General features: G+C 39.3%; 1 long non-coding RNA gene across 7 annotated transcripts in view; it reads left to right on the top strand.

Moving 5' to 3' along the window:
- The window catches only part of LOC105477617 (uncharacterized), a 502,411-nt gene that overhangs the window by 288,062 nt on the left and 191,798 nt on the right, over positions 1 to 22,551 (top strand). For 5 of the 7 annotated variants that reach the window (XR_011620199.1, XR_011620195.1, XR_011620200.1 and 2 more), the window contains one exon: positions 19,671 to 19,838. The exons of 1 other annotated variant lie outside the window; for it this stretch is intronic. This is a non-coding gene — a long non-coding RNA (uncharacterized lncRNA). Of the gene's footprint in view, positions 1 to 18,206; positions 19,515 to 19,670; positions 19,839 to 22,551 lie in introns of those variants that run through there. One more of the 7 variants, XR_011620201.1, reaches the window with a different exon arrangement.

Here is a 22,551-nt window from a genome sequence, read left to right as displayed (position 1 = left end):
TTGTACAAGATGTCCAAAGCCATGCTCTTGGTTGAAACACACCATTTTTGATCCATATGGAGTGAAAGACTCCTCCGCAAGTCTGGTGATTGCACTGCAGCCAGTTTCCACTATTTTTGCCCAGGACACAGACTTATGGGTAAAACTACCTTGGCAACATAGTTTAAGAAAAGCTAGTCTTTAATTCACACTATTCCCTTGTTTTGAACTTCTTTTCCTATGATCTTTGCCTATTAAATTTCTACTACTCAAAAATTAGTAACTAGTAGCTAGTAAGCACTTACTATGGGCCAAGCATGGTACTAAGAGACCTACGTACACACGCTCATTCATTTTTTGGTTTGTTTTTGTATGGCTTGTGCTGCTCTAGGCAGGCCGTGAATGAGAAAGAAGTAATCTCATTGATCCGATTTCTCTATTACTTACATTCTAATAGGGGAGATAACAAAATAAGATAATTTCAGAGAGTAGTAAGTGTCATGGAGAATGTAAAATAGGGTAATGGGAGTAGAAGGGGCAATTTTAAAGCAGGTAACCCCAGAAGGCCCTTCTGAAGCTATGGGAAGGAGCCAGCTCTGTGAAGATCCATCAGCAGACCTACAGGAGGAGAGATTTTTCAAAACCCAAAACCTGAGGCAGGAATGAGCATAACAATGTCATGAAGTTGGTAGGTCCATTTGTGTGACCTGGCCAAGATGCATAGCTCGTCTGAACCCCAGTTTCATATCTTGCAAAGGCAGATTCATTAGCTCATTCATAAAATTTCTGTTGAGCGCTTACTATATGTCAGGCACTGTTTAGACTCCTCTGGGGATATATAAAAATAAACAGTCACTGCCCAGTATCCTGAGAGAGAGTAAATGTTTACATTCTAGTGGAGGAATGGGGAGACAAACAATAAACAAATATAAATAAAGAAAGATTGGTAATGACAAGTGCCTTGAAGAAAAATAAACCAGAGTAAGGAGGTGAGAGTGGAGCTGAGAGGTAGGTTATTAGGGGAATCAAGGAGAGCCTTTCTGTGGAAGCAATGTTTGAGTAGAAGGAAGAGAGAGAGAGAAGCAGGCCATATGGACATCTGGAGGCAGTGGGGGGACATTTGAGCTGGAGAGAACAGCAAGTGCCCTGAGGTTGAAGGGAGACTAATATGTTCAAGGCATAGGAGAGGGATCAGTGTAGTAGGATGTATGTCACAGAGGAAGGCAGGAACCATATCATGCAAGACTAGGTCATTCTAAGGGTGATGAAGGTTAGGAGGAGGAATATGATGGGAGTAATGATATTGACAACTGGGTATTGGGAGAATTGAGATAAGGCAATATATAGCTAACACAGTGCCTGACAGACAAAGCCTGCCTGCCTCCCTCCCTCCCTCCCTTCCCTTCTCTCACCTCCCTTCCTCGCTCCTTCCTTCCTTCCTTCCTTCCTTCCTTCCTTCCTTCCTTCCTTCCTTCCTTCCTTCCTTCCTTCCTTCCTCCCTCCCTCCCTCCCTCCCTCTCTCCCTCCCTTCCTCACTATCTCCCTCAATTCCTCCCTTCCTCGATCCCTCCCTCCCTCCCTCCTTCTCTCCCTCCTACCCCAGCTTTTCCTCAATGTCTCCCTCCCTGTTCATTTTGTTCCCCCTTCTTTGTACATGTGCACTGCTCAAATATATCTCTGAATAAGATGTCTAACTTGCTGTTGTCTGTTTACTTACCACTTTCATGCTAAACTATAAATTCTTAGAGGACAGGAAAGTTGTCTTTTATGTCTGTGTAGTAGCCACATTTCCCCCAGTACCTTGCAAAATTTGTTGAATTTGCTTTCCAAAATTCTCTCCATGGGGAATGGAAATGATTCCTGGGAGTTAAGATGTATGAATGGATTAGCACGACCTCCTTGTTTGGACTGGAGAGCCCCGAGTTGGTCATGGCAACTACACTGGGAAAGCTGCAGTAATACGGTTGTTCACATAAGAGCTCTCTAGTTTGCTATTAGTTTGGAGCCTGGTGCTAAATCTACTGGGATTTGGGCAAGTCCCTTAATTTTTCTGAAGTTCAATTTTCTCATGTGTACAACTGAAATAATAATCTAAAGGATTATTGGGGGATTGAATGAAATAATATACACCAAGCTGTAAGCATGGTGGACAGCTCTGAGTGACTGATAAATACTATCTAGTATTGAAGGTGTTGTCCCAGTTTCCTTCTCCTCCCCCATAATCATCAAACCAACTTTGGAAGCTGTGAAAAAGCATGGGGAGCCTTTCCCCTACTGAAGTGGTAAATTCTACTCTCTTAGTTATAATTATACTATGATCCTGGTGCTGGGAAGAAAGTTGAGTCACTTAACACCAACTCCTCCTGTTGGACTTTGCCTACCCATCTGTGCCTGATTTACTGTAGTTGTTTGAGATCAAAGAACTTGTTTTATTTTTCTGTATGATAAAGAGGATAACTAACCTAAGGTCACACATAAAAGTGGCAGAGGAGGCTTTGCATAAAGATGTGGCTCATTCTGAAGTTCATGGGAACAGAAGAAAACATGCTCTCCTAAGAGGCAAGAAACAAAATGTAGGCACTCTACTACTTATCTTGTCACCTTGGGAAAAATTATTTATCCTCCTTCAGGGAAAAGACTACCTTTCTGATTCCCAGGCCAGTGCCCCTTCTGTTGACCTTCTTGGGTTTCATTTTTCACATGTATGAATTGAAGATGTTGGCATAGCTTGACTCTGTCCTGCATTTTCATACCTACGTGGTGATATACATGCCCCAGGCCCTTTTTAGTGACCTGGTTCTGTAAAGTCACCTTTCTGCTGAGAGATCCATGTGATTATTCCTAGGCACTGATTGCCACCAGTACTTGCTAGAGTCATTCAATATTGCAAAGCAGTAAATAGAACCACTTTGTGTGTGTAGTTCAGCAGAGGAAATAACCTTACATTTCAGAATTCTTTGCTTTTGTTCTCCCAGTCCTTCTCTAAACACCCTTCCCCCAGCCTTGCTTTTTTGCTTTCATCAGGTACCTTCTGCTTTTATTCCCATCTATTCTTCCTTTTCCTCATTTTCTCTCCAATGGGGACCTGGAAGATAAGAAAACATACATCTGAAATCCAAGATTTGTTGCCTGGGAGAGATCAGAGGATTGTTTATTTCTTTTCTTTTCTTTCTTTCTTTTTTTTTTTTTTTTTTTTTCCTTAACAGCATGATCAAATCTTGGTTCTTTGCTGAAAACTTTTCCAGATGGGGTAGTTTCTTTGCTAATTAAAAGGTTGGATAATGAGCATTTAGTGTTCTGGTGATTAAGACCTCCTCAGCCTCACAGGTCAGTGCCACCTGAATTAATTGGCACCTTCTCAGTTGGGGTTCAGTTCTCACATCTTATCCTACTAAGAATGGCATTCAGAGCTTTCTGTAATCCGCCCTCATGCAGTTTTCCCAGCCCTTCCTCCCTTTGCTACATCACTCTCTGTTGATGTAGTGATTTACCCTCTGTCACTCTCTTGCTATGTGATTTGCTTTCTTGCCACTATATTCCCTTTTTCTCTCTGCCTGAAATGGTTTAGTTATGATTATAGACTCAGGAGACAGTATGCATTGGAATAATTGGAACTAGCCCTGTCACACTAGTTGTTTAGCACCTCAGCTTTCTTTTTCTTTTTCTTTTCTTTTGTTCCTTGTTTTTTTTTTTTTTTTTTTTTTTGTTTTGTTTTTGAGACAAAGTTTCTCTCTTATTGCCCAGGCTGGAGTGCAATGGCGTGATCTTGGCTCACTGTAATCCTTGCCTCCCGGGTTCAAGCAATTTTCCTGCCTCATCCTATCAAGTAGCTGGGATTACAGGCATGCACCACCATGCTGGGCTGATTTTGTATTTTTAGTAGAGATGGGGTTTCTCCATATTGGTCAGGCTGGTCTCGAACTTGCGACCTCAGGTGATCCACCCATCTCGGTCCCCCAAAATGCTGGGATTACAGGCGTGAGCCACCACGCCTGGTCTAACCTCATTGATCTAACCTATAAAAAAGAGAATAATAACTTACCTCATTGGATAGTTATGAAGATAAAATAAGATAGAGTATAAAGGGTTTGGCAGAGCACCTGTCCTATGGTAAATGCTCACTAACTGTTAGCTACTGTAATTTTCTATTTATATCTATTCAAATCTCACTGCTTCTGCAAGTCTCCTAAAAAATATTTTGCCAAAATTTCTTTTGCCATTGAAAGTAATGGCAAAAGCCATAATTTTGCACAAACTAAGAAGCCTCCTTTGCTCATCTTCCAGCCCAAGATGATCTCTTCTTCCTAGTATTCTTATTTTGTGACTTTTATAGAAACACTTGGTTGGTCTGGATTTATGTTCAAAGTTCCTGACTACAGGTGAAATACTCTTGGAGGAAGAGACCCAAGCTTCTAGCACAATGCTGAGGCACATCTCCATAGAATAGAATTGTTATTTTATGTCCCCAGTTAAAGGAATTTTATTTTTGTTGATGTTGTCTTGGGCTCTTGAGTGTTCTACTGATTTATTGAATAGTCCACTGATTTCTCATTATGTGAAAACTCTGGAGTCCTAGGTGTGTTTCTTCCAAGAACCTAATTAATTCAGGCTGCTAAGGCTGCCACATGGACTGTGGTTTAAGGACTAGGCTATTTGGTGAGCAATTCTAAGTCCTGCTTTGGAACACTAAGGTCATATACCTTTGGCATGCCAAATTACAAGATGCTTTGAAGGAACTTTTAGGGTAAATCACAATCTCATCCATGTGCATCCTTAGTTAAGGTTTATAAAGAGAAGTTTGGTTCCTGATTTTCAGTAGCAGTATCATTAGTTTTTTAAAAACCACTGAAATTTTACATATATTTTGCCTCATAAATACCTACAATTAGGTCAGCATTCAGAAAAGGGGGCTTCTGTTTGCATAGAATTACATTAATTCTGCATTCTCTCATAGCAAAGTTGAAAGAGAGGATTAATCACTTATTCATGCAAAACCAATTCGCATGAATCATTTATTTATCTTGTTCTGGTAATTTTGCAGAGCTCATTTTTACATGCCTCAGGTTGCAGATAAAGCGAAAACTCAGAGGGTGATTTACCCTCCACAATAAAGACCTGATGGCCGTGTAAACAGTATGCTTCCTATAGGAAATCAATAGGTAACCATGGAAATGACTCCACAATGGGAAATTCTATTTCTTTATGAACAAATCATCAAAAAGATCAATTGTAAGAGGAAAAGGCTTTGCCTGTGTCCTTACCTTTCACAAAGCCTTTTGGTCTGTGTAAAGAAGAAAACATGTGCCTTGGTGACAGTAAAGAATTATCTTAAAGCTGTATTGAGAATGAACACACTTTTTACTTTATAAAGTTTGGGCTGAAATGTCTTGTCCTCCGTTCCTGGAGGTCTAGCTAAGAAACTTATATCTAATGGCAAGAAGAATGTTCCAGAATACAGGATGCTTGAATTCTTGATCTGGCCTAATTTCTTCCCTCCCTACCTTCCTTCCTTCCTTCCTTCCTTCCTTCCTTCCTTCCTTCCTTCCTTCCTTCCTTCCTTCCTTCCTTCCTTTCTTCCTTCCTCCTTCCTTCCTTCCTTCCTTCCTTCCTTCTTCCTTCCTTCCTTCCTTCTTTCCTTCCTTCCTCTCCTTCCCTCCCTCCCTCCCTCTCTTTCTTTCTTTCTTTCTTTCTTTTTTTTTTTTTTAAAAAAAACAAGGGTAATAATATCCAACGCCAAAGGAGTCTTTGATAATTAAATGAGGTAATAATTAGTAAAGAATATAGTACAGTGCCCAGCACACAGCAAGTAGAAAATGCTATTAACAGCCACTTTTACAGTAATGACAATTGCCCAAACAATATTAATCCCACTAGTAAAGGGTTTTCACATTATAGGTACTTTTTAAAAACTTTCGTCTTAGGTTCAGGGTACATGTGAAGGTTTGTTACATAGGTAAACTCATGTCATGGGGGTTTATTGTACAGATTATTTCATCACCCAGGAATTAAGCCCAGTACCCAATAATTATTTTTTCTGCTCCTCTCCCTCCTCCCACCTTTCCCACTCAACTAGACCCCAGTGTCTGATGTTTCCTTCTTTGTGTTCATAAGTTCTTATCATTTAGCTCCCACTTATAAGTGAGAACATGAAGTATTTGGTTTTTTGTTCCTGTATTCATCTGCTGAGGATAATAGCCTCTAGCTCCATCCATGGTCCTGCAAAAGACAAGATTTCATTCTTTTTTATGGCTGTATAGTATTGTATGGTGTATATGTACCACAGTTGCTTTATCCAATCTGTCACTGATGGGCATTTAGATTGATTCCATGTCTTTGCTATTGTGAACAGTGCTGCAATGAACATTTGTGTGCATGTATCTATATGGTAGGGTTGCTTTATATCCCTCTGGGTATATACCCAGTAATAGGATTGACCCAGCCTAATTTCCAGCAGCAATGAGATCTTTAACAAGCAATTTCATCTCAGTGGGCCTTGATTTCCTCATCTGTAAAGTGATCAGACGAGCCTAGGGATGGCAGTCTGATTTAGCCCAGATACAGATGGATGTTGCACATATAGCATTATCTCACTTTCTCTTACTTGGAAGACATTACTAATCAATAGTAATCTTCTTTGTCACTGAGCTTGGATAGAGTCTCCAAATCCTTATTTATACATTTCTCCAGGCAGCTGCTGCCTATGGATCAGAGTTGTCATGTGTAAGACATCCGTTTACCTCTATGTGACCCTTAAGGTTTATTTAGCCCTGACATTACAAGAATCTGAAAACTAGCTTTAAGTACTGAATATTCATGTCTATTCAGCTAGTCTTAAGCACACAGTCCAAGTAACAAGGATAGCACCAACAATAAACAATTATGATATTGTCTTTGTTAAGCCAAATAAACTGATCTCATTAATGTCAAAATATTTATTTCAATGCTAAAGTTACTATTGAACCACTAATTGATAATAATGAAATAATGTTTGTAGCACTCTGCTGCTGTTCACTTATCAGCTTAGTGACACAACTTAAGTAGCAAATCTGATTGCAGTTTTCATGCTTGCTCTTTTTTCAACAGTAGAGGGCAGCACAGCTATTTTTAAGTGTCTTCTTTGGGAGCCATTTGTGTGTGCACACAGGCATTGTATACAATGGGTGCAAAGATGTGACCTGTGGTGGGTTGTAATAGAAGAGTATATTCAGGTGACAAAATAGTCTGCTTAATTAGATCTCTTGGATTGTGGTGTGGAATTTTCCTCTTTAGGCTTTCAGAAATTACCATTACCCTATTAGTATTTACATGTTTCAGCATCTCATATTGATTCTTTTTATTTTGTTCTTTCTGTTGTTTTTTTCCTCCTGTTGTTACTTGTCTCACTTTAGAGGCAGTGTTATGTAAGCGAAAATATCACAGCTTTTGGCTTCTGAAGGTGTAGACTCCAATCCCAGCTCTCCTGCTAGCTCTGTGACTGAGCTGATCAGAATCTCAGAGCCTCAAGATTCTCCTTTTTAAAACAGATATAGAAATACACAATTGAGAGTTTTTAGCATGAAGTGGTGTTGAATTTTATCGAAGGTCTTTTTTACCTCTATTGAGATAATCATGTGGTTTTTGTCATTGGCTCTGTTTATGTGATGGATTATATTTATTGATTTGTGTATGTTGAACCAGTCTTGCATCCCAGGGATGAAGCTGACTTGATTGTGGTAGATAAGCTTTTCGATGTGCTGCTGGATTTGGTTTGCCCATATTTTATTGAGGATTTTTGCATCAATGTTCATCAGGGATATTGGCCTAAAATTCTCCTTTTTTGATGTGTCTCTGCCAGGTTTTGGTATCAGGATGATGTTGGCCTCATAAAATGAGTTAAGGAGGAGTCCCTTTTTTTCTATTCTTTGGAATAGTTTCAGAAGGAATGGTACCAGCTCCTCTTTGTACTTCTAACAATTCAGCTGTGAATCTGTCTGGTCCTGGGCTTTTTTTGGTTGGTAGACTATTAATTACTGCCTCAATTTCAGAACTTGTTATTGTTCTATTCAGGGATTTGACTTCTTCCTGTTTTAGTATTGGGAGGGTGTATGTGTCCAGGAATTTATCCATTTCTTCTAGATTTTCTAGTTTATTTGTGTAGAGGTATTAATAGTATTCTCTGATGGTAGTTTGCATTTCTGTGGGATCAGTGGTGATATCCCCTTTATCATTTTTTATTATGTCTATTCAATTCTTCTCTCTTTCTTCTTTATTAGTCTGGCTAGCCGTCTATTTTGTTAATCTTTTCAAAAAATCAGCTCCTGGATTCATTGATTTTTTGAAGGTTTTTGATTTTGTGTCTCTATCTCCTTCAGTTCTACTCTGATGTTAGTTATTTCTTGTCTTCTGCTAGTTGTTGAATTTGTTTGCTCTTGCTTCTGTAGTTCTTTTAATTGTAATGTTAGGGTGTCAATTTTAGATCTTTCCTGCTTTCTCCTGTGGGCATTTAGTGGTATAAATTTCCCTCTAAACACTGCTTTAGCAGTGTCCCAGAGATTCTGGTACGTTGTATCTTTGTTCTCATTGGTTTCAAAGAACTTATTTATTTCTGCTTTAATTTCGTTATTTATCCAGTAGTCATTCAGGAGCAGATTGTTCAGTTTCCATGTAGTTGTGTGGTTTTGAGTGAGTTTCTTAATCCTGAGTTCTAATTTGATTGCACTGTGGTCTGAGAGACTTTATGATTTCCTTTCTTTTGCATTTGCTGAGGAGTGTTTTACTTCCAATGATGAGGTCAATTTTAGAATATAAGTGCAAAATGGTGCTGAGAAGAACGTATATTCTGTTGATTTGGAGTGGAGAGTTCTATAGCTGTCTATTAGGTCTGCTTGGTCCAGAACAGAGTTCAAGTCCTGAATATCCTTGTTGATTTTCTGTCTTATTGATCTGTCTAATACTGACAGTGAGGGTGTTATAGATATTGATGGAACACATCTCAAAATAATGAGAGCTATTTGTGAAAAACCCAAAGCCAATATCACACTGAATAGGCAAAAGCTGGAAGCATTTCCTTTGAAAACCAGCATGAGACAAGGATGCTGTCTCTCACCAGTCCTATTCAACATAGTATTGGAAGTTCTGGCCGGGGCAATCAGGCAAGAGAAAGAAAGGGCATTCATATAGGAAGACAGGAAGTCAAATTGCCTCTGTTTGCAGGTGACATGATTGTATATTTAGAAAACCCTATTATCTCAGCCGAAATCTCCTTACGCTGATAAGCAACTTCAGCAAAGTCTCAGAATGCAAAATCAATGTGCAAAATCACAAGCATTCCTATACACGGTTAACAGACAAAAAGAAAGCCAAATCATGAGTGAACTCCCATTCACAATTGCTACAAAGAGAATAAAATACCTAGGAATACAACTTACAAGGGATGTGAAGGATCTCTTCAAGGAGAACTACAAACCACTGCTCAAGAAAATAAGAGAGAACACAAACAAATGGAAAAACATTCCATGCTCATGGATAGGAAGAATCAATATTGTGAAAATGGCCATACTGCCCAAAGTAATTTATAGATTCAATGCTATCCCCATCAAGCTACCATTGTCTTTACTCACAGAATTATAAAAAACTACTTTAAATTTCATATGGAACAAAAAAAGAACTCATATAGCCAAGACAATCCGAAGCAAAAGCAACAAAACTGCAGGATTCACACATCCTGGCTTTAAATTATACTACAAGGCTACAGTAACCAAAACAGTATGGTACTGGTACCAAAACAGATTTATAGGCTGATGGAACAAAGCAGAGGCCTTAGAAATAACACCACACGTCTACAACCATCTGATCTTTGACAAACCTGACAAAAACAAGCAATGGGGAAAAGAATCCCTATTTAATAAATGGAGTTGGGAAAACTGGCTATCCATGTGCGGAAAACTTACACCTTATACGAAAATTAACTCATGATGGGTTAAAGACTTAAATGTAAGACATAAAACCATAAAAACTCTATAAGAAAACCTAGGCAATACCATTGAGGACATAGGCATGGGCAAACATTTCATGACTAAAACACCAAAAGCAATGGCAACAAAAGCCAAAATTGACAAATGGGATCTAATTAAACTAAAGAGATTCTACACAGCAAAAGAAACTATCATTAGAGTGAACAGAATGGGAGAAGCAATCTATCCATCTAACAAAGGACTAATATCCAGAATATACAGGAACTTAAAGAAATTTACAAGAAAAAAACAACCCCATCAAAAAGTGGGTGAAAGACATGAACAGACACTTCTGGAAAGAAAACATTTATGTGGCCAACAAGTATATGAAAAAAAGCTCATCATCATTGGTCATTAGAGAAATGCAAATCAAAACCACAATGAGATACCATCTCATGCCAGTTACAATGGCAATCATTAAAAAGTCAGGAAACAACAGATATTGGAGAGGTTGTGGAGAAATAGGAATACTTTTACACTGTTGGTGGGAGTGTAAATTAGTTCAACCATTGTGGAAGACAATGTAGCAATTCCTCAAGGATCTAGAACTAGAAATACCATTTGACCCAGCAATCCTATTACTGGGAAATATACCCAAAGGCTTATAAATCATTCTACTATAAAGACACATGCACACATATGTTTACTGCAGCACTGTTCACAATAGCAAGGACTTGGAACCAACCCAAATGCCCATTGATGATAGACTGGATAAAGCAAATGTGGCACATATATACCATGGAATACTATGCAGCCATAAAAAAGGATGAGTTCATGTCCTTTGCAGGGACATGTATGAAGCTGGAAACCATCATTCTCAGCAAACTAGCACAGGAGCAGAAAACCAAACACTGCATGTTCTCACTCATAAGTGGGAGTTGAACTATGAGAACACACGGATACAGAGAGAGGAATATTATACACTGGGGCCTGTCGGGGGTGGGGGCTAGAGGAGGGATAGCATTAGGAGAAATACCTAATGTAGATGATGGGTTGATGGGTTCAGCAAACCACAATGGCACATGTGTACCTATGTAACAAACCTGCACGTTCTGCACATGTATCCCAGAACTTAAAGTATAATTTGAAAAAATTCACAATCTTCTCTATCATCTCATCGTGTTGTTGTGAATATCAAATGAAATCAATATATGTGAAAGCATTATTGAAATATAGGTTTTAAAACTAATAACCAATCTCTTTATGCTATTATTGCTGAATCAAACTTTTAATTCAAATGAATTACACAAATAATTTTTAGGATTTATTTTTGAATTATAGGATGGCATCTGCCAATGGGTAGATTTGTCTGCAAGGCATCCTGAGACATCCTTGGCCTGCAGGATGCCTTGTTGGGAGCTGAAGTGCAGGAACTGATGCAGCTGTAAGGGCCAAGCCATGAAAGGGTATGGTTGGAATCTACAGGGTTTATTGAGAATATTCACTGTATTCTGGATAAAGACTAATACTGAACGTAAACCTATCAGACCTAATGTCCCCTTTCCAACAGATATTTTGTAGTTCCCTTTTTACTTTCAAAGATAATATAATTTTTAGGTAATACAATATCTCTACATACCTAATTTCACACAGAAAATAAATTAATATCATGCCCTAATTTTTATATAAAGGTTTAAAAGTGTAAAATAATTAAAAGTAACATAATATATATGTCAATACATAAGTGCTTGAGCTTGGTTACTAAAAGACATGATGAGTTAGTCAGATGCTATACCTACATGAAGAATGGAAATTGCAAATGCAGACTGTCACAGGAGCTTTGTACTTGTGACTCAAATAGCAAGAATGTCATTGTAGTATTGGTGAAGTGATTTTCAGGATGGTGAACAATTTTTGGTAAAGTTTCCTCCCCATGATTTACAGAGTAGAAACTGTCCTGGAAAATTAGTTGTATATTAAAACGTGCTGCAAAAAGTACTTTGAGATTATGTGTGAAACCGAGTTAGCTTCTAGGCTCAGATACTAACAGAGAGGTTTTTCATCTATATGAGTGTTTGAGAACACAGTACAACGAGTCCTTGGGTGGATTATACAGTGCTTTCATTGTGGGATGTCTGTTTTCTCTGGCCTGCACACTCTAAATGCCAGTAAACATGTGGTGATGTTGTAGAAGGAGGCAGATGTTACTGTTATGACAACCAAATATGTCATCAACAGTTTCTGAAACATTCTATTGGGGGTAGAACTATCCCATCTGAGAATCAATTGATCTAAGCCAGGAGTCCATATAGCAGCTCAGGCATGTCAATAGTAAGGAAATATCACCCAGCCACTGACTAGATGTATAGGGAATGGAACCCAGCCCTGAAGTGTGCAGGTGGCAATGACTGGACAGAGTATCAGACCAACCAAACAGGCTGGGGTTCCTGTGAGAGCTCTAGTGGAGAACAGGAACCCCAGATAGAAGTCAGTTGAATGGGTTAGACTGAGGGCTGGCAGCAGGCGGGATGAAAAGGAACACTGCAGTGTAACAGATATTCAGCTGCCCTGGGCTTATAACCCACTGAAGCCTGGGATAATGGCCACAAAATTAATTCCAGACTCCTAAAATACTTCTGCTGCTAAGCCTAGTGATCTTGATCAGCCTTGGTCCAGATTTGCTCAGGAGCTTCAGAGGGCTATGTTCTAGACATAAGGCATTGTGGAACCTCACCCTGAAGACTTCTGGAGAAGGCATGCACTGAAAAGTATAGACCTAGACACATTGGAAGAAAGTTACAAAAAAGAACCATGTGTTGGCTCAGTATTTGGAAGCTCTTAAAATGAAATGATCTGCCTTGTAAAATGGTGACCTACTGAGTAATAATAATCTTTTATGTTTAGAAAGGGATTTCATGTCTTCTATCAAGTTTAATGTGCATTATCTGAAATCAATCATGCCTTCTCTTGCCCAGTAGTCTCATATTGTTCTGGATCATTTATTGCTAGCCATCTAGAGAGTTTATTTACACTGAGGTAGTAGGTTCTTCACATATTATCTTCTAGAGTCATTAGTGTTTAGAAGAAAAGGCCAATGCTTATCTCAGGTCTGGACGGGATTTTCATATTGCTGTGCTTCAGAATCCCCTAGAGAGATGTTTTATATATATATATATATATATATATATATATATATATATATCTCAATGCCCAAGGCGTCCCTCAGGCTGTTTAGATTCAGAAGATATGATTATGGAATATGTATTTTTTTAAAGTCTCACAAGTGATCCTTTGTGTAATTCAGGTTAAGAACAACTTTCTTATACATAGATTTTTTTCATCCATATTAGAATGTAAATGTCTTCAGCGAGGAATTCAGTTAACATACTCTGTTAACACTAGTTCAGTGCCAGATAGAAAGTTCTTCCTTGATAAATGTTTGTTGAATCTTTGATTAATATGAAATTTTAGGCACTGTGGCCCATGTGTGTTTATGTGCAGCATGTTGGAGCAATGTGAGGCTTTTCTAACACTTTTCAATTTTTTACCTCACAGGCAATAGTTTGCTTCCAGCAGATTTAAGTCTGACTGTAGTCCTACCTCCTTCGTGGCCCCACCCTTATAAGCTCATTTAACCTTAATTATCTCCTTAAAGGCCCTATCTCCAAATACAATCACCTTCGGGTTAAGGCCTCCTTCATGAGTTAATCATATCCCTCCCTCCCTTCCTCCCTCCCTCCCTTCCTCCCTGCCTTTTTCCTTCCTCCCTCCCTTCCTCCCTCCCTCCGCCCCTCCCTCCTTCCCTCCCTCCCTCCCTTCCTTCCTTCCTTCCTTCCTTCCTTCCTTCCTTCCTTCCTTCCTTCCTTCCTTCCTTCCTTCCTTCCTTCCTTCCTTCCTTCTTTCCTTCCTTCTCTTCTTCCCTCTCTCCCTCCCTCCCTCCTGTCCATGCATCCATCCATACATCCATCCATGCATCTGTCCATCCATCCACATCCATCCATCCGTCTATCTGTTATGGACTGAATTGTGTCTCTCATCAAATTCATATTTTGAAGCCTTAACCCAAAGGTGATTGTATTTGGAGATAGGGCCTTTAAGGAGATAATTAAGGTTAAATGAGCTTATAAGGGTGGGGCCGTAATCCAATACCTTATACAAAGAGGAAGAGATACCAGAGAGCTCATTTCATTCTTTCTCTGTCAGTGCACAGAGAAAAAGTCATGTGAGCATTCCACAAGAAGGCAGTGACCCGCAAGCCAGGAAGAGAGGCCTTGCTAGATACTAACCCTGATGACACCTTCATCTTGGACTTTCAGCTAGCAAAAGTTTGAAAAAATAAATTTCTATCATTTAAGCCACCCAGTTTGTGGTTTTTAAGATAGTCTGCTATGGTCTGAATGTTTGTGTAACCCCCAGATTCATATGTCGAACCCTAATCCTCAATGTGGTGGTATTGGGAGGTGGGGGAAGTAGTTAGGTCATGAAGGGCAGGTCCCTCAGAAATAGGATTCCTGCCCTTATAAAAGCGGCCCCAGAGAACTCTCTTGCCCCTTTTGCCATGTGAGGACATATCAAGAAGTTGCCATCTGTGAACCAGAAAGTAGGCCTTCACCAAACAGCAGATCTGCCAGTGCCTTGATCTTGGACTTCCCAGAATCCAGAGCTGTGAGAAATATGTTTCTGTTGTTTATAAGCTATCTGGTTTATGGTGTTTTGTTATAGCCAGCTGAATGGATTATGACATAGCCCAAGGAGGCTAATACATTATCTATCCTCTATCAATCATCTTTTACCGGTGGGTAGCAATTTGTCGGGCAGATAGTAGCCTCTTTCCCATTAATTCAGAGGCATCCCAGAAATGATTGAGTTTTTGGAATTATTATTAATAACAATTCCAGGCACTAAAGTTCCTGTTATTATATGTGAAAAGATGTGGGTGGCATAAAGGATTAGGTGACCTAGGTATTTTTCAGAATTGAGGCTTGAGTGACAGACAGTTTAATAACATATCGGCTGACATCTCGTACTGCTAATGAGATATATTTTTTGAACCCTGGGATTGAGTATCTTGAGTAACTCATGAGGTCAAAGGAGAGCCAATGTCTTCAGGCAGTTTTATGCATAATAAGTTTAATAAGATTTTTATTTTTAGGAGCAGTGGCTGTGCTTTACTTTCTGATAATTTATGAGAACAACAAATTGAGACAATAAGGCAGAGAAGGTGAGAATTTGTGAAGCATTAATTTTAGTTTATTGTCTATTGCATTTTTTGTCAGTTGACTCATTTCCTCTCATTTTTACACTTACCAATGAGCTTAACACCTTTTTAATGGATTACATGCCCAGTAATGAAGGACTAGACAGTCATTTTCTCTCCCTTACAATTCTGTTTAATATGACTAAATTATACCCAAAGAATGGCCTTTTCAGACCACCTTTTATGAGCTCTAAGAACGTAACAAGAAAAGGATCTGAGTTTATGAACCTATCTAGGTGGAGTTTTAAGTCAATGCCAAGTGGTTGTATGTGAAAATCTGTAGATTGCAGTTAGATTTTCAGTTGAGTGAAAATGTTTCCCTGGGAGTTTCTATTCTAAGAATTATTCCTCTACTTATAAATTATCTATGTGTCTGTCTATTTCCCTTGAGAGTGCGTATGTGCATATTATCTCTCTATCACCCTTAGCACTGAGCTTTCCATAGAAAACGTCATTCATTCATATTTATCAAACATATAATTATTTAGAATCCTACCGTTTTTAGACTTATTTGGGAGATAGACATGTACGTAAGCAAATAATTCAAGTAATCTCTTACAAGAGATGTAAAAGTTGTTATAGGAGCACAAACGAAGAGGTAATTAACTCTCCCAGGGAGGTTGGAGAAGAAGTAATATTGTAGATGTATCAGGAGGGACAGTGGGGAGTTGGCATAGAGGAAAAGGGTAAGGCCTTTCTTGACAGAGGGCACAGCATGGATACAGGCAAGGAGAACACAATGATGCTCTTTAGAAGGGCTGGGGAATATAGAGATTACCTAAATGTGTACAGCTGTGAGGATGATTTACCATGATAGGTCTGTGTAAAAGCAAAGGCTGTTTTGCTTTAGATGTGCAGTATCTTTCATGCTGTATGCTTGCTGCTCCTCAAACATGTTGTTCACATCCATGCCTTTGTTCTCATCATTCCTTCTGCCTAAATACCTCTTACTCATCCTTTGGGGCCTAGCTCTTCTGTGAAACTTTTTAACACTTTCCTGGCAGAATTTATTGCTCCATCTTCTATGTTCCCGCAGCACTGTGCTCATATTGCTATGCAAGTATCATATGGGTATTGTTCATGTTGACATTTTCCTTACTGGATTGTGAGGTCTTCAAGTGCTGATACTACATATAGTTTTCTTTTTGTATTCTTATTAGCATAATGACTGGCAAACAATATGTATTTAAAACATGAAGAATCAGTACGGATGGCCCCCTTAATGCTCCAGACAGAATTATTTTTAAAAGAGAAGTAGCTTGGCTCATTGGGAAGAGGCCAGTATGAGGATACTAGAAACTGAAATCTAACTTCACTTTGCTTCTTGGTGCTAACCAGCTGTATGGCAACAGGCTTGCCCCTTAACCTGGGGCTTCATCTTCGCTCATATGGATAGCGTAGTACCTTATCAGCATAAAGCCAGGAGGTGGAGTGAAATGATCTTCTGCGATTCTTTCTGACTCTAACAGCTGGAATTTAAAAATGTCTCTGATGAATTGATTTTATATTTACTCATATTTTCTTCATTTTCCTTTGAAGTGTCAGGAGACTTTATTATTTATCTGCTTAACTGTTCTCATAAATAATACATGGAGGTTTTTTATTACAAGGTATTAGTGAAGGAAACTAAAATCCTGAGTTTGTGCTCAGAATAGTCATAGAGTCAGAATGGATACTTGGAGCATCTTGAGAATATCTTGCTGTCTCTAGACAGTTCTCAAACTATTCTCCAACTGACCTTGTGCAAAAGTAATTGTATGTTGTTTTCTCTAAACTGGTATATTAACATACTATCTCCAAAAACTTTCTTTTTGAGTTGAATTTCTAATGAATTGATTAGCAGACAGATGGTCAGAATCTAGGAAAATAATAATAAATTATTTTGTCAATATTCACAGTGAACATCCTTTGAGATACTGAAGGAAAAAGGAAATAACTCAAATTCTTTTTCATCTGTTTGTTGTAATCAGCAAAACATGGCCAACTAAGTGTATCAGGTAAAAATATGATTTTATAAACTATTATGTGATTCATCAATGAAGTATTAAAACAAAACCAACATTTATAATACTGTTCCAATAAGCAATAAATCACTTTCACTGTTCTGATAACTGAGAAGATTGTGAATCTATTCTTGAAAATTATTACTTTTTATTAAGTGATATTGTGAACTGAGCACTGTAGTAATTAACACAAACACAACCTGTGGCTCTTGGGCATTGAGGGACTTTTCAGAGCTTTGTCTGAAAATGGTGGTCTGCAGTGAGAATAGCAGTTAAGAGCACACAGAGGGCTGACTGGGTAGGATAGGGCTGCAGAAACAGCCTTCTGCTTCTATGTGTTGGAAGGTAATGGCAGGTTAACCTGAGAAGGGAATGGTGTCTTGTTATGAGAGAGACCTATTTTTTTTCCTCTATGTCTCAGAAGAGAGTAGCTACATCACAGATATTAGTCTTCCTTAGGGGAGTATTTAGAAGGCTTTGTTTTGATGTTGCAGTGTCCTGTAGGGAGGAAGAGGCTAGGCTCCTTTGCCAGCTTGCCAGCTTGCTAACCTGTTTGGCAGGGAAGGTGGGGCATAGATATTAAGCTCTCAAGACCCAGACCAGAGTCTAGCTAGATTTAACACCTTCAGCTGCGTGCAATGACCACCTGGACCAGGTAATCTTTTCACATGCATAATTTAAAGTAATATTTCAATAGTTTTTTGATTATAAAAGTAAAACATTACTATTGCAGGAAACTTGAAAAATATAAAATAGAAAGTTCAAACAAGAAAATTAGAAACACCCCAAATCAGAAATGCCCACTGTCAATATTCTACACACTTGAACATAATTGAGATCCTAGTTTGTATACAATTGTTTGTTGCTGAACATTATGTTATAAGCACTTGTTAAACCTTTGAAAATGCTTCTTAAGCATTATTTTTAATAGCAGGTTTACATGGAAGAAGATTCATAGTTTATATAACATATCCTCTATTTTTGATATTTAGATTGTTTCAAAATTTTTCTGCTTATATATTCTGTTCAAAGAATGGCTTTCTTCATAAAGTTTCTTCTACTCTTTAGATATTTCAGTAGGATGATTTCCTAGAAATAGAATTATGTCAAGAGATATGGGTATTTTTTAGACTCCCAGTATGTACTATCTTTATAGAACTGTTATGTTGCTGCATCCTCTGTTTAATTTTCATGTTTCCTCTTATGCTTTTCTGATGGGGTGCAAGATTTTCTGAAACTGAGAATGACTATGTCCACCCACTCTAGGCCAACCACTCTAGTGCCAATCAGTGGATCAATGATGGTCCTTTGACTTTGACTTAGACCCTGTGAGAGATTTAATAAGAAGTGAAACATATAGTTGTGTTATAGAAGTCTATAATCCAGCAAAACTAATGCATGTGGAAAAATTCACAAACAATTCAAGATAGAATCTCTGTAACCTTTCTTTGTAGGACACCTATGCAATAGGAATCTGAGGTTTCTACAACGTAGATTCTCAATGATCAGTGTGAGTCCCCAGTCAATCCTGGGCCACCATCTGCTCTAGGTTTCAGGGAGGAGTTTCTTATTCTGTCTTTTCAATGAAGGTGTCTCAACATACCAACAAGTGTGCCTTCTAATCCCCACAATCTTCCCCTGGATAATGACAATAATGATGATGATGCCTAACACTTACTGAGCCATTTACCTTGTGCCAGGCATGGAGTAAAATCATTTATATGTATTATCTCATGTTATCTGTCTAACATCCCTGTGAGGTGGTAGTATTATCCTTATTTTATGAATGATAAAACTGTTGCTTAGAGTGATATTAAGAGATTTCCCCAAGGTCATACAGTAGTCAGGGGAAGAGAATTATTCCAGCCAGGTGTGTCAGTTCAGAGTCTGTGATCTTGAACACAAAACCACACAGCCTCTCATGCTGGAAACGCAAGAAGCTGAGCCTCTGCTAGGGAGTGTTTCTCTGTCAGACTCTCCAGCTAGAGTCTAACTGCTCTTTGCAGAGGCAGCTCCAGGCAAAGGATTTTCTTGTTGTTTGTGGGCACAAGTCCAGCAGCTACTCTCCATGATGTCTCTTATCAGGGATGTTACTATTCAGCATTGCTCTTACAGATCCTCCCATCAGAGCAGTTCAATAGATTCTCTGGTGTTTGCTGAAGTCTGACTTTCTGGACTCCCTCTCAACAATGGCGTATTTAGCCTTACTCTTGGCATCACCTCTGCAGGGTGTCTGACAGCACTGCACCCACAGCTCTGCATAAATTCTCAACCCTTTGGAGGAATGACGGAAGCTGCAGTTGCCCCCACTCAAGGCTAAATGCCTAGACTCACTCATGGCGAGTACGTGTTCTTTCCCTACGTATACCCTCTGTAGAACTGCAAAATCATAGAATATTATCATTCTCTCCCTGCAATATTAAAATCCATACCTGTTGTGGACTTGGCAGTAACCTAAAATTCCTCTTTTTGTGTTCTCCCCATGGACCTTTGACACAGATGAATATCAAGCTCCAGGAATATCTTCCCAACCAAATATGCAAACTCAAGTCTTTTGCCTGGATCCCATTAGGTGGTATTAAGGTTAAGCATTATAGGAACTCAAAGAAGATGCCAATAAAGGCTGAAATGACCAGGAAAGATTCCTTGGAGGAGGTGAAACTAGAGGTGAGTCTTGAAATGCCTAGGATTTAAACACCTGGGCTTGATGAGGGTGGACATTTTGAGAGGGACGACTTACATGTGTGATGTCAGGATACAAGAAATTGTATTTACCAGAATGTGAGAAAGCTGGGCTGACAGGAGTCACGCTATGGGCACAGAGATTATTTAACCTTCTCTTTGGTTGCTGAGGCCCCACAGCTCCTCTATGTAATGTACTATTTAAAGGCCAATGCTGAGCATTTCCTGGTGTGACAGCTCTTACATTAGCTGCTTCTCCTAGGTAGATCTTCCTGGTAAATGCCTTGAAAGTAGCGGCCCCCTCTAAATGTTTCTTTTGCAAGCAAGCTAGCTAGCTGCCCACTCAGAACTTTCTAGTTGTTCTTGAGACAAGTTTTTTCAGTTTTTCTTTATTCTGATTAATTTTTTTGTTTGTTTTTGGTTGTCAGATATTCAAAATAGCTTAAACATTGAGGGAAATGTACTGGCTTGTGTATCCAACAGAAAAGTTCTTCTTAGGTTTCAGGAACAGCTTGATTCAGGGGCTCAACGTTTCCATGTTTCCGTATTTTGGTTCTTTATCCCTCTGTTTTGGCTACCTGCTCAGAGAGAGTCTTGCCCTGTTGATGTCCCTGGATTCTTCTTTATATGTCTAAACATGTGAAATAGAGGGCTTTTTTTCTTACTGGTCGATTTGAAAAAGTGTCCTGGACTTGACTCTCAGTGGAATGAATTGCATCATATGCCCAACCCTGAGCCAGTTACTAGGGAAAAGGAGATAAGATGCTCTGATTGGTCAGGCCTGAATCATGCACTCACCCATGAAGGCAGACATGAAGTGCATTCAGCCCAACTACATGGACCAAACCTAGACCACATATAGTCTTCCATATAAAAGTAAGGGATGATGTTAACCAAAAAGGAGTAAATATATGCTAGGTAGTAAAAAACAACCTACATTTCCCATAGTGGGTCTCTGACTCTCCAAATATTAGGTCGAATAATCTCATTGGCCTAAAAGAATGGCTGGAATACCCTTCATTATTGCCTGGATTCCCTGGAAGGCTAGAGAGCTGTGCTGCTCACTGATGGATGCACCTGCCTCACGTGGCCATGGCTGACATCCTGAAAGTCACTGAGAAGATTGAAGAGTCACTTTGATCTCAACTGGGAGAAAGTGATGAATGCTCTGGATGTGCATTGGATCAGCAGAGAGAGAAAGGAGGATGAGTTTATTATCTGGCTTGACTATGTTGGAAGTAAATAAGTGAAGCTGCTTAACTTAATCTCTCAGAGGCATCTTGTCTGAGGCAGGAGAGCACAGAAGTTTATAACATTGGCCTCTAAAGTCAGGCTGCCTGGGTTTGAACTTAGTTTCTTAGTATCAGTAAGCCTTAGTTTTCTATCTCTACAAAACAGTGTCCTGAGGATGCAATAAAATTATGCATGTAAAGCACTTGATACAGTGCATGGTACATACTCTATTATCGGCTTAATTCTAATGTTAACAAATAATCCTTTACACCAGCACATAATGTCACAAGAGCTTGAGAGAGTCTGTCTATCCAGAGGCATGTGAAGTGTAGGACATATTTTCTCCTATTGGACATGAAACTCTTTCAGCTCCATTTTATTTCCTGAGGGGCAAACTAGTCTGACTATAATCTTCCCATATGTGCTCTGACAACTAATGGCTTCTGGGAGTCACTACCACATCCCCTTCTCCCTCCCACAGAGTCCTGCCTATTCTATGAAAGATTTCATGAATCTGATCTCCCACTTCACTGCCACTGCCCCTATTCTTGTTCACAAGCTCATCTCTCCTGCCTGGTTAATTCAGGAATCTCTAACTGAGTTCCCTGTCTCTAGTCTCTTTCCATCTGGTCTAGTCGATATAATAACGACCTTACTACTTAGCAAGGTATTACTTAAGGCTCTTCTTAGTCTGATTCCAGTCAACCCTTTCATCTGCAAGAATCTCCCCAACAAGACTTTTTTTTTTTTTTTTTGAGATGGAGTTTCACTCTGTCGCCCAGGCTGGAGTGCAGTGGCCCGATCTCAGCTCACTGAAAGCTCTGCCTCCCAGGTTCACAGCATTCTTCTGCCTCAGCCTCCCGATTAACTGGGACTACAGGCACCCGCCACCGTGCCCAGCTAATTTTGTTTTTTTGCATTTTTAGTAGAGACATGGTTTCACCATATTAGCCAGGATGGTCTCGATCTCCTGACCTCATGATCCACCCGCTTCGGCCTCCCAAAGTGCTGGGATTACAGGCATGAGCCACCATGGCCAGCCCACAAGACATTTTTTTAGGATCACAGCCACTGATGTTCGCTGTTCTTAGAAAACTCCATGCACCAGCATACTGGCAGGCCTTTCCCGCATTGTTCTCACTGCCTATCTGCCTTAGCTGTTCTCTGCTTGGTTAACTTCTGCTTATCTTTTAAAGTTCAGCTCCTCTTCCCTGGGTCCCTTGTCCCTGTGCTTCCAGAGCTAGAGACAGATGTTAGTAGCATAGCATTTATCACACTATTTAACAATTGGCTGTGTACATGCCTCTACTCTGATATGCACCATAAAGTCTTAGAAGAAAAGGAATATGGCTTATGCATTTTTATATACCAAGGGCCTAGAAAAGTGTCCTCGAATGCATATTTTTCTACAATAAATATTTATTCTTAGGTTGTAAATTAAAAAGAGTAAAACACACTGCTATAC

Source organism: Macaca nemestrina, chromosome 2 (assembly GCF_043159975.1).
Source record: "Macaca nemestrina isolate mMacNem1 chromosome 2, mMacNem.hap1, whole genome shotgun sequence".
Classification (NCBI taxonomy): Eukaryota; Metazoa; Chordata; class Mammalia; order Primates; family Cercopithecidae; genus Macaca; species Macaca nemestrina.
Note: the sequence above shows the minus strand (reverse complement) of the source record. Positions and strands in the feature narration are given on the sequence as shown.